Source organism: Delphinapterus leucas, chromosome 8, assembly GCF_059928025.1.
Source record: "Delphinapterus leucas isolate spDelLeu-1000000601 "Yukka" chromosome 8, BTC_Dleu_Yukka2, whole genome shotgun sequence".
NCBI lineage: Eukaryota > Metazoa > Chordata > Mammalia > Artiodactyla > Monodontidae > Delphinapterus > Delphinapterus leucas.
In genome coordinates, this window is record NC_143136.1 from 43,715,695 (window position 1) to 43,734,261 (window position 18,567).

Here is an 18,567-nt window from a genome sequence, read left to right on the forward strand (position 1 = left end):
CTGCTGGGACTCTTCTAAGGGTGGATGCTGTCTGCCTCACAAGACAGCAGTCTGCTCCATTCTGGACAACTTGGATTTTAGAGAGAGCTTCTTTACATTGACCTGAAATCTGGCTGCCCTTAAATTCTACCCATTGGTCTTAATTCTTTATTCAGCAAAGACTAGGTCTGTTTTCTTAGGTCTAAGTCCAAGTCCTCTATATTCTTAGAAACAACTATTTTGTCTCTCTTTAGTCTCCTCCAGTCTTCTTCCCTCAAAACATTTCCAAGGCTTCAGGAAAATCCTGACAAAATCTCTGTTAGTCACAATGCTGACATACATAAAAGGCAGCTTTTCATATTTCTCCAGAGGTTGGATTTGGTGTCAGAAACATTTAGTGCCATCATCTTAAAATATGAAGCTCTCTGACTGAAGCTGTTAGCATATCAGCCTCTTCAGCAGCCCCAACAAAGGAATAAGAGGACAAAACAAATGTTGGAGAAATAATAGCATATATTCTTAAAATATTATTCATCAAGGGGTTGTGCCCTTTTCCACTGCCTTAGTCATTTGAAGTAACAGTCTGATTTTATTACTGCAGAAGAAAACAAGATATGGCTTGATTCAAATAAAATCAACATTAGACCAAGAGAATAAATTAATGTTAGAATTGAAAGTTAAGATGATCTTGTCTAACCCCTTCATTTTATGGACCAGGCAACAGATGACTACATGATGATGACAAATAGTAAAATCATTTGCTAAAACCATTAGGAGAATAGTTGATGGGCAACTAGACATTCCTATCATGCCACCAGATTATTTTCTAGTCACAAAGGAAAATATCACTGTGTAAGGGAGAGATCTGGTAGTTATCACACTAAAATGAATAGTTAAGTTTCACATTGCTAATGATGGTTCACCCAGAAAATATCTTCTGATGGGATTTAACATCACCTATGATGTAGTCTAGGCAAAAATATGTAATTGGAATACGTAAAGTCCAACAAATGGCACTGGGACAACTGGATATCCACATGCGAAAGAGTGAATTTGCACCCCCTTCCTCATACTACATACAAAAATTAACTCAAAGTGGATCAAAGACTTAAATATAAGCACCTAAAACTATAAAGCTTTTAGAATGAAGCATAGATGTAAATCTTTGGCTTTAGGCAATGGTTTCTTTTTTTTTTCTTAACATTTTTATTGGAGTATAATTGCTTTACAATGGTGTGTTAGTTTCTGCTTTATAACAAAGTGAATCAGTTATACATATACATATATCCCCATATCTCTTCCCTCTTGAGTCTCCCTCCCTCCCTATCCCACCCTTCTAGCTGGTCACAAAGCACTGAGCTGATCTCCCTGTGCTATAGGCAATGGTTTCTTAAATATGACAGCAAAAGCACAAGAAGCTCAAGCAAAAAAAGAAAAAAATAGATAAATTGAATTTCATCAGAACTAAAACCTTTTTTGTATCAAAAATCATTACCAAAAAAGTAAAAACATAACCTACAGAATGTGAGAAAATGTTGCAAATCATATATCTGATAAGGTTATAGTATCCAGAACACATAAAGAAACCACCCAATTTTAAAATGAGCAAAGGATTCTAATAGACATTTCTACAAAGAAGATATACAAATGGCCAACAAGCACCTGAAAAAATGCTCAACATCATTAGTTATTAGGAAAATGCAAATCAAAATCACAGTGAGATACTTCACACCCTCTAGGGTGAATAAGAATTTTTCAAAAGTGGAAAGTAACAGGTGTTGGTGATGATGTAGAGAAATTGGAACCCTCATACATTGCTGGTAGGAATGTAAAATAGTACAGCTACTGTGGAAAAGTTTGGCAGCTCCTCAAAAAATTAATGATAGAGCTACCATATGATGCAGCAATTCCACTCCCAGGTATATAGCCAAAAGAACTGAAAATCTATGTTCACATAAAAATATGTACAGGAATTGTCATATCAGCATTATTCATAATAGCCAAAAAGTAACTCAAATGTCCGTCAGCTGAAGAATGGATAAACACAATATGGTACCATGGAATATTTTTCAACCGTAACAAGTAATAACGTACTGATACATGCCACAACATAAATGAACCTTGAAAACATTAAATGATGTGAAAGAAGACGAGTACAGAAACACAAAAGAGCACATATTGTATGATTCCATTTATGTGAAATGTCCAGAACAGGCAAATTCATAGAAACAGAAAGTAGATTAGTGTTGCCAAAGGATTGGGGGAGGAAGATATTGTGAGATTTGTGGTTTCTTTTTGGGGTGATAGAAGTATTCTGTAATTAGTGGTCATAGTTGCACAACACCGTGAATACACGAAAATCCACTGAGCTATACACTTTAAAATGGAGGATTTTATGTTATGTGAATTTTATCTCAGTAAAGAAGTTTTTTTTAAAAAAAGAATACAAGTTTTAGATGTGACTTTCATTTTACAGTTAGTTCAGGCAATAGAGAAACAAGCTAAATGATATCAAGTGAGTTATGGGACAAACCCAGAAAGTGGCCCAATCTGTAGGACAAATGGACTGATGTTTTTCAAAAAATAATAACATAAAAAGGTGACTGTGCTAGCATGTGAAATATATGGCAGAATATCTTATGAGGTGTGTGATCCTGAGTGATAAGAATATGGTGTTTTAATTGATTTGTTTCGTGGTATTTTATTATTTTCTAACAAGCACCTGTACTACTTTTAGAATGAAAAGTGTATTAAAAGTACTTGCCTGAGGTCATATAGCTAATTTAAGGAACTAAATTAGTTATTAGGAAAGAGTATTTTACTAAAACAACTCAGAAAAAGACTGAAAACCATAGGATAGGACTTAAACCTTAAATACTAGCTCCAAGGGAGAAGTTCTAAACGGCTGGGTTTGTAAATGGGAATAATGTCCATGTGTTGGTATCACATGAAGATTTTACTGGTTTCCCCCTACATTTCTATTTCTTTAAATATTCCTTTTTTTTTTGCTTCTCTTTTTTGCTCCTTCCCTCCCCACCACACGCACCAATCATTGATCCCCACCCCTTTTCTATATTAATATTCCCTACCCATCTCCTTTTTGTTTTCTGGGTTTCTTGCTTTGGCTCTTCTTTAAAGGTTTGAGTCTTCCCTTGTCTCTTCCCTGACAAACTGTTCTTTACTCAAGGAGCAGCAGTAGTTCCCAGGATCAGAACTTGGTTTGTCTCTGACATAGTTCACAGAGGAAGTTACTCTTTCCAAGCACAGGCATGGGAAGTCAGTGTTGCTCTCTTAACCCTGAAGGCATCAAAGTTTGTAAGGAAATGTACTGTAGGAAATAGTGGGTGAAACTCCTGGCTCCATCTATAGTTTGGATGGAACCTTAAACACACTGGGGAGAGGAAATTGGGGAATTTGGAGTAAGCAGATTCTTCTTGCTTTTTGTTTATTTGAAAAGGAGATCTATAGCCCTACAGGTAGAATTGGACTAGACTCAGTGTTTGTTCCTTGGTTGATCTGGCATTGTCTGGTATCATAATTTACCTACAAACTGCTTCGGCCTTTGAGAGCCTGTGTGCCAGGTCAGCAGTCAAAGGTGGAAGTTAGAAAGATGTGGGAGAACTCAGGGAGATTGATAATTTTGGGTATTTGATAAATAATGTATATTAATTAAAAGATAAAAGGAAATTATTATATGATGAATTTGTTGACTGGCACATATATATTTTTTTAACATCTTTATTGGAGTATAATTGCTTTGCTTTTTTCTGCTTTTATAAAGTAGAAACTAACACAAAATGGTGTGTTAGTTTCTACTTTATGACAAAGTGAACCAGCTATACATATACATACATCCCCATATCCCCTCCCTCTTGTGTCTCCCTCCCACCCTCCCTATCCCACCCTTCTAGGTGGTCACAAAGCACAAAGCTGATCTCCCTGTGCTATGCGGCTGCTTCCCACTAGCTATCTATTTTACATTTGGTAGTGTATATATGTCCATGCCACTCTCTCACTTCTTCCCAGCTTACCCTTCCCCCTCCCCGTGTCCTCAAGTCTATTCTCTACGTCTGCATCTTTATTCCTGTCCTGCCCCTAGGTTCTTCAGAACCTTTTTTTGTTTTAGATTCCATATATATATATGTGTTAGCATACGGTACTTGTTTTTCTCTTTCTGACTTGCTTCACTCTGTATGACAGACTCTAGGTCCATCCACCTCACTACAAATAACTCAATTTTGTTTCTTTTTATGGCTGAGTAATATTCCATTCTATATATGTGCCACATCTTCTTTATCCATTTATCTGTCGATGGACACTTAGGTTGCTTCCATTGTCCTGGCTATTGTAAATAGAGGTGGTGCATAGATTTTTAAAATTCTATTTACTTAACTACATAGTCATCTCTTACTTGAGTTTCCCTAGGTCTCATCAGCCTTTGTGTTTATAAAAGGAGTTAAAAACTATATTCTATTTTTTTTAAAGTATATTACCCCAAATTTATCCCGCTTGCCCATGTAGGACCTCAGGTTCCTGAAATGCTTGGCCCAAAGTATTTCCGGGAATCTACAGAGCATCCAATCAGCTATAAGGCATTCTTCTGCGGGGTGCCTCTCCTGGGAGAACTGCTATTTCCACCAGTCTTGCCTCATTCTCTGCCGGGCACTGCTGCCTTCCTGGCTGACACCCCACTGCTTCTCAATCACACCACCATCTGCTGGTCAGTACCTGAGTCTCTGTGATGGTTAATTTTATGTGTCAACTTGACTGGGCTAAGGGATGCCGAACAGCTAGTAAAACATTATTTCTGGATGTGTCTGTGAGGGTGTATATGGAAGATACTAGCATTTGGATCAATAGGTTGAGTAAAGAAGCTCCGCCCTTGCAGGGCATCATCCAAAGCATTGAGAGCTCTAATAGAACAGAAAAGCTGAGGAAGAGTAAATTTGCACTGTCTCTTCTTGAGCTGGGACAGCCATTTTCTCCTGCCCTCAGACATCTGAGCTCCTGGTTGTTGGGCGTTTGGACTTGGACTGAATTGCACCACCAGCTTTCCTGGTTCTCCAGCTTGCAGACAGCAGATTGTGGAACTGCTCAGCCTCCATAACCGCAGGAGCCAATTCCCATGATAAATCCATATATCACACTGGTACTGTTTCTCTGGAGAACTTTGACTAATAGAGTTTACTTCCCTTGGGAGGCCGAACTTATGCTGTGATCTGTGGCAAAGTGGGCGGGGACACATCTCTCCGTCTTACTTTACAATCTTAAGAGGGGAAGCTGCCTGTGCCCGGAATGTCATACAGCAGGTTAGGAAACAACCCTTTCAGCTTTAACAGATAGAAATCTGAGTGGCTGGACCAAGGATAAATGGCTCAGAATCACCTCTTCCCTCATTATTCCTTTTTCGCTGATTATGTGTGAACATAGAAAAAACATTAAAATAATAACAGAAAATGGACTAACAATTTGGCACACATTTAAATGTCTACATAAACATATAATTTTTACATAAATGGAATCATCATATTCTATAAACTTATTTCAAATTAAAATCTACTTACTATTTTTTGCATGGTCATGTAGTATTCTGTTGTTGGAGGTGCCATAACTTAATTAGCCAGTTCCCTTTTAATGGACTTCCATGTTGTTTATAGTTGCCTGACTATACACAGTGCTGTTGTAAACATCTGTGTACATATATCTCTTAGCTCTTTAGGAGAAATTCTAAGAAGAATTTGTGAATCAGTGGTAAGTAGACAGTTTTGATGAATATGGGAGAGAATGATCTCTACAGATTTTGTACTAGTGTGGAGGATGGTTGAAGAGTCTAAGACCCTCTGTCAGCTGTAAATAAGACTAGCTATTTTCTCTCATTTTCACTAGATAATATCCATATTACTAACCTTTTTCATCTTTGCCAGTCTGAGAGACTTAAACAAATGATTCTGCATCCTTGTTTTAATTTGAAAATTTTAAAAATTTTAGTGAACATTCCATATTGTTAATTCTTCTGTAATTTGCCTGTTCATATAATTTGGACATTTACAGTGGGGTATTCATTTTTTTAAATTAATTAATTAATTAATTTTTGGCTGTGTTGGGTCTTTGTTGCTGCGTAGGCTTTCTCTAGTTGTGGCGAGCGGGGGCTACTCTTCGTTCTGGTGCACGGGCTTCTCATTGTGGCGGCTTCTCCTGTTGCGGAGCATGGGCTCTAGGCACGCAGGCTTCAGTAGTTGTGGCATGTGGTCTCAGTAGTTGTGGCTCACAGGCTCTAGAGCGCAGGCTCAATAGTTTTGGCACATAGGCTTAGTTGCTCTGCGCCGTGTGGGATCTTCCCAGACTAGGGCTCAAACCCATGTTCCCTGCATTGGCAAGTGGATTCTTAACCACTGCACCACCAGGGAAGTCCCTGGGGTGTTCATTTTTTTATCTGATTTTTAAGGGATATTTATATATCAAATAATAATAATATATGTCAATGTTTATTGACATATATGTAACATATGTCAATATTTAATACCTAAAATTTCCCCCATAATTTCCTTGCTGAGGGTAGGCTTTCTCCATGAAGCTCTTACTCCCACTGAACAGACATCTTTTAGATTATCCTCACCAATTTAAAAGCCATGCCCATGTATGCCTGAATTTCTGCTGGGATCCCTGCTGGATATCCTATATCATATCATAATAGATATGTCAATAAAATGTGTACATATAAAAACACATTTATTCAAAACGAAAATTACAGTGTTAGATATTACAGTTTATTTTCTAATGGAAAGACATTCAAAATAAGAGGAGTATGCAATGTAAGGTAATAAGTGGCATAATCAATTTAGAAGACTGGCACATATGTACAGAAATTTATTAACCTAAGAGTGGAAGTTTGGAGGAGACTCCTTTGGTGAGATTGTCAAAAAGAAAAAAGCCACATACAATCTGCCTGTCTTCCTGCCCCTCTAACCCTCCTTTGATTGTAGCTGAGCCCCTTCCCCACCCACATATCACAGTGATTCTTAAATTGGCTGTGCATTGGAATTATGTGAAGAACTCTAAAAACTACTCATTCCTGAGCCCTACTCTAGAGGTTCTGAAGTAATTGGTTTGTGATCAGGATTTTTTTCAAAGCTCCCCAGGTGATTTTAATGTGCAGCCAAGGACTCAGCACCTCCCATAACTTTGGGAGTAATTTAAGCTTAGACTGGCGAACTATAATGACTTCTAATTCAGGGCACGCTAACTTTGCTGGTTCTTACCTACTTTTGTAATTCCAAAACCTGGGCTTCTGCCTTTTTCCCAACACAAAGTGCCTTACCTTACACTTTTTAAAAAATGGAATCTTGCCTTCTTGTTTCTGTGGGTGCTGCTACATAATAGTGTTTCCTTTCTGTATTTCCACAAATTACTTAATCTTAGATCCACACATCATCTTCACACATCAAGTAGTACTTCTTGGGACTACTGTGATGCTGAACCCTACCTTGGGTTACCTCTTGTTGCTCTTCATTATACTCTTCATATCATGCTCTACCTACCCAGATAGTTATTCATTTATTTGCAGCTGTATTCTTTCTCCTGGTGCCTGACTTATCCCTGGGGACATGACCCACTCCAGACCTCAGCCAGCACCCCTCTCTCCCAAATATGCAGTTTGTTTTTCTTTGCCTGATGATGTTATTTTATAAAATCTATAGTTAATGTTGTCAAGGAGTATATGAGAAACTGCCTAGGCCAATGGAGGTTATGAAAGTTTCCTTTTTAAAAGCAAATTAGGGAGTGAGACTTTCACAGTAAGGAGTTTAGCAAACTCTCTCCCCAGCAAAACAACTATGTAACTGGTGAAAATTATTTTTAAAAAAATTATCTAATATCTCTGGAAATTAGGTAAGTGCATAGAGAAAATGGAGAAACATTCATTCAAGAAAATCTACTAAATCTCCATACGAATGTGAGAGTCTGTGGCATTTGAGCCATGACCTGCTCCCTCCTCTGCCCCATCTCCATGTTATGGAAACTCTACTCTAGGTGATCTACTCCTCGATGGTGTGGACAAAAAAATGGTAACTCATTCTCCCCATAGCTCACAGTCTAGAGCTGCAATTTCACCCCAGCAGAGGCAAGCCATCAGCATTTCTCACACCCTCATCCCTGTGTTTTAGAAGCTCTATTTTGGACAATGCAGCTGAAAGAACTGATACTTCCTTCATCCACTCAGCCCCTAGTCATAGGGGAGAAGCTCTTCTCCAGGCTTGGCAAGCCCAAAACACTGGGGCTTTGATTACGCCTTCCAGAGCTCACTCATAGAGCAGAGATTCTACACTGGGAGGGCCAAGCAGAGATGATCAGCTTACCATCCTCCACTTCCAGCAACCACACATGTTGCTAGATTGTCATTCTGGGGGAAACAGGCTTCTGTCCCTGCCCCCAGCTCTTTGCAGTGCTTCAGAGATTATGTTCAGGGAGAGAGGCAGACCATAAGAACTACTGATTTGTTTGGAACAGAATGTGGAAATTCCATGCTTAAGGGTGTTGTTCAAAATAATGAAGATTTTGGTGGAGAACAATTGAGAGAGTGCTGTTAGTTCCATGACACTAGTATCAACAAGCAAAATGCCAAAGCAGCCAGATATTTAACAGAGAGAAACAGGGAAAGAGACAGCCAAGAAAAGCCCTCTTGGGACTACAGTCAACCTCAGAGATCAAGAAGACTGTGCAAATGTGCTAAGCTGCACCCATTCAGGAGCAATCAGAGCAGGATGTGGGACAGAATTGAAAGCATTCCCAAGTCACACAGAGATCCATCAACAAAGGGCAGAAGCATCACTGGCACAAAGGACTTAAATGCAATCTCTGCATAAACACTGACTGAACAATAAGCTACTCTGATTCAGGAGCAACTCCCATGAAGCCAGAATTGAAAATAAAATCACATCCTTGGCAGTCTGGAAGACTGTGTGCTTGCCCAAGGCTGCACTTTTTCAAGAGTGATACGAAAGGGAATTTCTAAGATTCTAAGCCCTGGTTGAATTTGAGTAAAAAATGTAAACTCTCTGAACTACAGTAGCAGCCTCCAAGCCACACACACATCCAGTAGTAAAGGGTAAGAATCAACTAGCTAAGAGTGTTTAAGCACAACATTTAAACAATAAGTGACCTGTGCTGACTCAGGAATATATTCTAGATATCCAGGATAAAAAGCAAGGATAAAATATGGAAACAGGGCTTCCCTGGTGGCGCAGTGGTTGACAGTCCACCTGCCAATGCAGGGGACATGGGTTCGTGCCCTGGTCCGGGAGGATCCCACGTGCCGCGGAGCGGCTGGGCCCGTGAGCCATGGCCGCTGAGCCTGCGCGTCCAGAGCCTGTGCTCCGCGACGGGAGAGGCCACAACAGTGAGAGGCCCGCATAAGGCAAAAAAAAAAAATATATGGAAACAAGAGAGAAAAATCTGAGCAGGGGTATCAGAAATTGAAAATTGCATGGAAAATAGACTTCACAGGGTTAGTTCAGTCAAGTCATTGAACAAATAAACTAATGAACAAGCAAAAACCAAAAGCAACATCAATCCCTAGGGTCAGGGAAAATCAGTATCCAGAGTAATTACAATATATTTTCTAAAATGTCCAGATTTCAGCAACAAAAACAAATAGACATGCAAAGAAACAGGAAAGTGTGACCTATACACAGGAACAAAATCAGGCAAATAGAAACTGCCTTGAGGCGGGAGCACACAGATCTTGGACTTAGCAAAGACTTCAAAGCAGCTATTATAAACATGTTCAAAGAACTAAAGGAAACCATGCTTAAATTATTAGAGGAAGCTATGATGACAATGTCTCATCAAATAGATAATATAAAGAAATGGAAATTATAAAAAAGAACCAAATGGAAATTCTGTAGTTGAAAAATACAATAACTGAAAAGTACAATAACTGTTAACAGCATATTTGAGCTGGTAAAAGAAGAACCTGGATACCAATTAAATTTGAATTTAAGATAAACAATTAACAGATTTTTAGTATAAGGATATACCATGCAATATTTTGAAATTATTCATTGTTTGTAAGATTTTCTAATTTAAATGGGTATCCTGTATTTTATCTGGCAACCCTACCACCAGGGGACACTTGGCAATGTCTTAAGACATTTTTGGTTGTCACAACTGAGAGTGTGGGGGGAGAAGTGCTACTGGTATCTAGTGAGTAGAGGCCAGGGATGCTGCTAAATGCCCTACAATGCACAGGACAGTCCCCACAACACAGAATTATCCAGCCGAGGTTGAAAAACCCAATGGACTCCCCAGGAAGGAAAGAAAGACAAGTAACTCCATGATGGATTTCCCACCCCCTCCCTTTTTCCCTCTGTATTTCTTCCTGTGAATAATTGCACAGTTGTTTTTTTTAAGTAAACTTTTGATAAAAGCATTACATACATTCCAAAAAGTGCCCAAATGATAAGTGCACAGCTGGACGAGTTTTCACAAAGTGCACACAGCTGTGTAACCAGCCCCCTAGATGAGGATTCAGGCCACCCATCAGTGTCCCAGAAGTTCTGGTGCCCTTTGCAATCACTATCCCCTGCCCACTCAAGGGAACCCACTGTTCTGACTTCTTTCACCATAGATTAATTCTATCTTGGTTTTGAACTTTGTATTCATGAAATCATACCATACATACTCTTTTGTATCTGACTTCTTTTGTTCAACGTTATGTTTGTATGCACATATTTTAATGGTTGCCACATAACGTATATGTATGTATATGTGGATGTGTATATAATATCATATTCTATTTTCCACACTTTTATATCATCAAAAGTGTTCCATGTACCATAGTCTTCATAGTTATTATTTTAATTATAGTATATTTCATGGGATAAGTGTGCAATACCTTATTAAACCCTTCCAATATTTAGAATATTAATAATGTAATGAACATTTTCATTCATATAAAAAAAAAAGAACTTGGGAACTTGAACTTGAGATTGTGCTATCTAAAGATTGTGCTATCTGAAGAACAGAGAGAAAAGAAAGAAAATGAGCATAGCCACCGAAGAATGTGGGGTACCACCAAGTGTACCAACATACATGTAATGGGAGTACTAGAATATGAGGAGAGAGAAAAAGAAGCAGAAAAAAAAATATTGGAAGATATAATGGCTGAAAACTTCAAAATTTGATGAAAAACAATCTACACATCCAGGAAGCTCAACAAACTCCAATTAAGATGATATAAAACAATCCCCACCCAGACACGTCATAGTCAAAATGTTGGAAGCCAACAGAAATTCTTGAAAGCAGTAAGAGAAAACAACTCATCATATACAAGAAAATCCTAATAAGAGTAACAACTCATTTCCCATTAGGAACAATGGGGGCCAGAAGGCAGTAGCATGTTTAAAGTACTAAAAGTAAAAAATTGTCAATTAAGAATCTTATATTCAGCAAAACTATCTTTCAAAAATGAAGGCAAAATATATTCCCAGATAAACAAAAGCTGAGAGATTTCATTGCTAGCCGATGTGCCTTGCAAGAAAGATAATTATGTAGGTAATTATAATAGTATAATTGTATATTTATTCTCCTTTCTTCATTTAAATGATTTAAAAAGCAATTGCATAACACATAATATAATATGCTTATATATGTACAATATGTATATATACAATGTATTCTTGGGCCTATAGCTTATGGAAATGTAATATATTTGCCAAAAACAGTACAAAGTGGAAACAAAGCTGTATGGTGTAAGGAAATGACACCAGATGGTAATTTTCTGTAAATATATACTTGCTGTCCTTTCTTCTCTCAGCTTCTTTAAAATACATCAGATTATACAAAGTAATAATTATGATAATGTATTGTTGGGTTTGTAACTTATGTAGACATAATAACTATAACCATGATAGCACAAAAAAGGAGAAGGGCATAGGCTATATAGGTGTAATGACAGCACTTATTTCCATATTTCACTAGAATTTGGTTAGTATAACTCTGAAGTAGCTTTTGCTAAGTTAAGAAGTGTATTGTAATCTCTAGAATAACTATTAAAAAGTAACTAAAAAATACACTTTAAAAAACCATTAAAGGAATTAAAACATTACATTATAAAATATCCACTTAATACAAAAGAAGACAGTAAGGACGAAGAGAGGAACAGAAATACATGAGAAATACAGAAAATAAAAAGCAAAATGGCAGATGTGAATCTAAACATATCTAACAAAATATAAGCATACAGATGTGAATGTGAATGAATCTATAGAAGAGTCCATCCAACAACAACAGAATGTTTTTTTCCTCAAGTGCACATAGAACATTTTTCAGGATAGACCATATGCTAGGCCATAAAACAAGGCTCAATAAATTTAAAAGGATTGAAATCATACAAAGTATGTTCTCCAACCAAATGGAATGAAATTAGAAATCATAACAGGGAAATTTGGAAAGTTCACAAATATATGGAAACTAAACAACACACTTCTAAATAACTAGTGGGTCAAAGAAGAAATCACAAGGGTAACTAGAAAACACTTTGAGAAGAATAAAAATAAAAACTATGAAAAAGTGTATGTCAACAAAATAGATAACTTAGATGAAATGGACAAATTCCTAGAAAGATACAAATTACTGAAACTGACTCAAATAAAAACTGAAGATCTGAATAGATCTATAACAAGATATTGCATTAGTTATCAAAAAAAAAATCCTCACAAAGAAAAGTATAGGGGCTTCCCTGGTAGCACAGTGGTTAAGAATCCACCTACCAATGCAGGAGACACAGGTTCGAGCCCTGGTCTGGGAAGATCCCACATGCTGCGGAGCAACTAAGCCTGTGTGCCACAACTACTGAGCCTGCGCTCTAGAGCCCACAAGCCACAACTACTGAAACTCATGCGACCTAGAGCCCACCCACCACAACTACTGAGCCCATGCGCTGCAACTACTGAAGCCTGCACACCTAGAGCCCATGCTCCGTAACAAGAGAAGCCACTGCAATGAGAAGCTCATGCACCACAACGAAGGGTAGCTCCCACTCGCTGCAACTAGAGAAAGCCCGCGTGCAACAATGAAGACCCAATATAGCCAAAAATAAATAAATAAATGAATAGAAAAGAAAAATCTAGAACCAGATAGCTTCTCTGGTGAATTCTACCAAATATTTAAAGAAGAATGAATGATAATGCCTCATATACACTTCCAAAAAAAGAATACAAGGGAACTTGTTCCAAATCATTCTATGAGACCAGTATTAGCCTGATACCAAACTGAGATGAAGACATTTCACAAAAAGAAAACTACATATCAATATCCCTTAAGAATATAAACACAAAAATCTTCAATGAAATATCAGCAAACCAAATCCAGTGACATATAAAAAGGATTACACTCCGTGACCAAGTTAGATTTATTCCAGGAATGGTTGGTTTAACATTTGAATATCAATTAGTGTAATGCACAATAGCAATAGAGCAAAGGACAGAAATCAAACAATCACCTCATAGATGCAGAAAAAGCATTTGACAAAATCAACATCTTTTAATGATAAAACATTCAGCAAACTTGTATTAGAAGGGAACTTCCTCAACTTGATAAAGGGCATCTAAAAATATCATACTAAGGTTAAGAAAAAGACAAGGTTGTCTACTCCTGCCACTTACATTAATCATTGTACTGGAGGTTCTAGACAAAACAATTAGGCAAGAAAAAGAAATAAAAGACATCCACATTGGACAGGAAGAAGTAAAACTATCTCTATTTTCATATCACATGATATTAAATGTAGAAAATCTTATGGCATCCATTAAGAGACTCTTAGAATTAATAAGTTTAATAGGTATACTCTTCCAATTCCCTGACATAAACTGAGTGTCCAGGAATTAAATTCAATGCTGACACTAACCACCCAGAGTTAGTACAGACCCCACAAGTTAACAGCTCCATCCCACAAGACTGCCCCCACTTTAGACACCAGCTTCAAGTGGGATTCCCTGGCTATCCACACTTCTGCCCAGCTGACTAAAAATGTGGGGGTTACTATGACCCCCTCAGATTTGGTAATTTGCTAGAACAACTCACATAACTCAGAAAAGCACTATACTTACAATTACATTTTTAAAATAAAGTTTTAAATAAACTCAGGAACAGACAAATGGAAAAGATGCATAGGACAAAGTATGGAAGTGGGGATACAGAGCTTCCATGCTCTCTCCAGGAGCACAACATGCCCAGCACATCAATGTGTTCATGAATCCAGAAGCTGCCCAAACCTCATTGTTCAAGAGTTTTTATCAAGGCTTCATTATGTAGGCATGGTTGATTAAATCACTGGCCACATGACTGAACTCAATCTCCAGCCCCCTCCTCCCTCCAGAGGTCAGGGGGTATGGCTGAAAGTTCTAGCCCTCTAATCACTGTGTGGCCAGCTCCTTCCTTGAAACTATCTGAGGGTCCACCATGAGTCACCTTGTTGTCAAAACTCAGTTATGGTATGGTAATGAATATCAAAAGACACTCCTATCACTCAGGAAATTCCAAGCATTTTTGAGCTCTATGCCAGGAACTGGGGGAAAGGACTATACATAGTCCTTATTATTATTGTTTTTTTTCAATTATACTACAGGTAAGGAATCCACTAAAAGACTACTAGACTTAATAGACAAGTTTAGTGGAGTTGAAGGATACAAGATTAATATTCAAAAGTTAATTGTATTTTATATGGTAGCAATAAGCAATCTGAAAAGGAAATTAAGAAAAGAATTCCATGTACAATAACATTCATAACAATAAAATAGTAAAAATTTAACAAAATTAAGTACTTGTATACTGAAAACTACAAAACGTTGAAAGAAATTAAAGAATATCTTAATAAATGTAGACACCTCATTTTCATGGATTGTAAAACATATTATTGTTAAAATTGCATTACTGGGCTTCCATAGTGGCTCAGTGGTTGAGAATCCGTCTGCCAAGGCAGGGGACACGCATTCGAGCCCTGGTCTGGGAAGATCCCACATGCCGCAGAGCAACTAAACCCATGTGCCACAGCTACTGAGCCTGCGTTCCAGAGCCCACGAGCCACAACTACTGAGCCATGTGCCACAACTACTGAAGCCTGTGCACCTAGAGCCTGTACTCCGCAACAAGAGAAGCCACCGCAATGAGAAGCCCACGCACCACAACGAAGAGTAGCCCCTGCTCACCACAACTAGAGAAAGCCTGTGCACAGCAACGAAGACCCAACACAGCCAAAAATAAATTAATTAATTAATTCATTTTTTAAAAAAATTGCACTACTTTCCAAATTATCTACAGATTCAATGCAATCCCTATCAAAATCCCAGCTAGATTTTGTGCAGAAATTGACAGGCTGACTCTAAAATTCATATGGAAATTCAAGAGACCCCAGAATAATCAAAGCAGTTTTGAGAAGGAGGGACAAAGTTAGAGGACATAATACAAAGCTGCAGTAATCAAGACAGTGTGGCATTAAGTTAGAAATATAGATCATTGGAATAGATGTGAGAATCCAGAAATTAAATTATTGTCAATTTATTTTTGACAAGCATGCCAAGACAATTCAATGGGGAAAGAATAATCTTTTCAACAAATGGTGTTAGGACAACTGGATATCCACAAGTAAAAGAAAGAAGTTGGACTCTTACCTCACAATTATATACAAAAATTAACTCAAAATGGACCAACAAACTAAATTAAGTGCTAAAACTATAAAACTCTTACAAAAAACACAGGAATAAATCTTAGTGACTTTGAATTTGGCAATGATTTCTTATATATGACTCTAAAGGCACAAGCAACAAAACATAAAATAGATAAGCTGTATCTTATCAAAACTAAAATCTTTTGTAAATGAAAAGATACTGTCAAGTAAGTGAAAAGATAACCCACAGAATGGGAGAAAATATTTGCAAATCATATACATGATAAGGATTATATCCAGAATATATAAAAAACTCTGAAAACTCAACAAAAAGAAGACAAATAATCCAATTTAAAAATGAACAAAGGACCTGAATAGACATTTCTCCAGTGAAGATACACAAATGATCAATAAGTACATGAAAACATGCTCAATATTATTAGTCGTAGGAAATGCAAATCAAAGCCACAGTGAAATACCTTTTAGACCCACGAGTATGGTGTCATAGGTAAAATTGTATCTCCCAAAATTCATATGTTAAAGTCTTAACTCCAGAATGTGACCTTATTTGGAAACAGAGACATTGTAGATGTAATTAGTTAAGATGAGGTCATATTGGAATAAGGTGGGCCTCCTAATCCAATATAGCTGATGTCCTTACAGAAAGGGGAAATTTGGACACAGACTGCACAAAGGGAGAACACCATGTGAAGACTGAAGTTATGCTGCCACAAGCCAAGGAATTATCAGAAGCTAAAAGAAAGGTGTGGAACAGATAACACCCTAGGATCTTCAAAGGAAACATGGTCCTGCAGACAACTTGATTTGGACTTCTAGCCTCCAGAACTGTGTGACAAGAAGTTTCTGTTGTTTAAACCACTCAGTTTATGGTACTTTGTTATAGCAGCCTTAGCAAAACAGTACACATGGGTGTAATTAAAAAGATGGACAATAATAACTGTCAGTGAGAATGCGGAGCAATTGGAACACCCAGACATTGTTGATGGGAATGTGAAGTGCAGTCCTTTAGAAAATAGACTGCAGTTCCTCAAAATGTTAAACATATAGTTGCCATATGACTTGGCAATTACACTCTTAGGTATATACCCAAGGGAATTGAAAACAGGTATTTAAATAAACACTTGTACTTAAATGTTTATGGAATCATTATTCAAAATAACCCAAAGGTGGAAACAACCCAAATGCTCATCAAATGCTGGGCAAATAAAAAAAATGTGGTATATCCACATAATGGAATATTATTCAGCAGTAGAGATAAAATATTGATACATGCTACAACATGGATTAACCTTCAAAACATTATGCTAAATGAAAGAAGCCAGTCACAAAAGGCCACATATTGTATGATTCCATTTATATGACATGCCCAAAATAGGCAAACCTATAGAAACAGGAAGTAGATTAGTGGCTTCCCAGGACACAGTAGTGCATGGTAGGTAGGGTTGAGGGCATGGGAAAGGTTGGGAGGAATGGGGTGTGACTCAGCAGATACGGAGTTCCTTTTTGAGGTGATAAAAATGTTGTAAACTTAGATTGTGGTGATTCTTATGCAACTTTGTGGATACAGTAAAAACTATTAATTGTACACTTTAAATGAGTGAATTTTATGATGTGTGAATAAAGATATTTTTTTAAAAGCAAACCCTGATCCTGAACTACCCGCTTGAGCTTTTCCTGGAATCCTGACCTAAGAAACCAAGAGAAAGAATAAAATAATGTTAATTTTAAAAAAGAAAGCTAATTAGAAAATTTCCACAATATACTAGTTATAGGATGTCTGAATTAAGTAGATATATATATAGCAATGGCAGTCTTTTAAAACAGGACATTATTGTCTTGCCTTGATATTTTTAGAAATGCTCCTCATCCACCAGAGGGCAGACAGCAAAAGCATGAAGAACTACAATCCTGCAGCCTGTGGAATGAAAACCACATTCACAGAAAGATAGACAACATGAAAAGGCAGAGGGCTATGTACCACATGAAGGAATAAGATAAAACCCCAGAAAAACAACAAAATGAAGTGCAGATAGGTACCCATACAGAAAAGATTAAGAATAATGATAGTGAAGATGATCCAAAACCTCGGAAAAAGAATGGAGGCAAAGATCGAGAAGATGCAAGAAGTATTTAACAAAGACCTAGAAGAATTAAAGAACAAACAAACAGAGATGAACAATACAATAACTGAAATGAAAACTACACTAGAAGGAATCAATAGCAGAATAACTGAGGCAGAAGAACAGATACGTGACCTGGAAGACAGAATGGTGGAATTCACTGCTGTGGAACAGAATAAAGAAAAAAAATGAAGGCAGCCTAAGAGACCTCTGGGACAATATTAAATGCAACAACATTTGCATTATACGGGTCCCAGAAGGAAAAGAGAGAGAGAAAGGACCCGAGAAAATATTTGAAGAGATTATAGTCAAAAACTTCCCTCACATGGGAAAGGAAAAAACCACCCAAGTCCAGGAAGCACAGAGAGTCCCATACAGGATAAACCCAAGGAGAAACATGCCGAGACACATAGTAATCAAACTGGCAAAAATTAAAGACAAAAATTATTGAAAGCAGCAAGGGAAAAACGACAAATAACATACAAGGGAACTCCCATAAGGATAACAGCTGATTTCTCAGCAGAAACTCTACAAGCCAGAAGGGTGTGGCATGATGTAGTTAAAGGGTTGAAAGGGAAGAGCCTACAACCAAGATTACTCTACCGGGAAAGGATCTCATTCAGATTCAATGGAGAAATCAAAAGTTTTACAGACAAGGAAAAGCTAAGAGAATTCAGCACCACCAAACCAGCTCTACAACAAATGCTAAAGGAGCTTCTCTAAGTGGGAAACACAAGAGAAGAAAAGGACCTACAAAAACAAACCCAAAACAATTAAGAAAATGGT

General features: G+C 37.5%; 1 long non-coding RNA gene across 3 annotated transcripts in view; it reads left to right on the forward strand.

The window, feature by feature from the left end:
- LOC149748546 (uncharacterized) overlaps positions 1-18,567 on the forward strand; it is a 302,762-nt gene that overhangs the window by 52,998 nt on the left and 231,197 nt on the right. Inside the window, exon 2 of one of the 3 annotated variants that reach the window (XR_016393986.1) lies at positions 1-17,303. This exon is cut by the window's left edge and continues 48,433 nt beyond it. The exons of the other annotated variants lie outside the window; for them this stretch is intronic. This is a non-coding gene — a long non-coding RNA (uncharacterized LOC149748546). Of the gene's footprint in view, positions 17,304-18,567 lie in introns of those variants that run through there. 3 annotated transcript variants of the gene reach the window in all.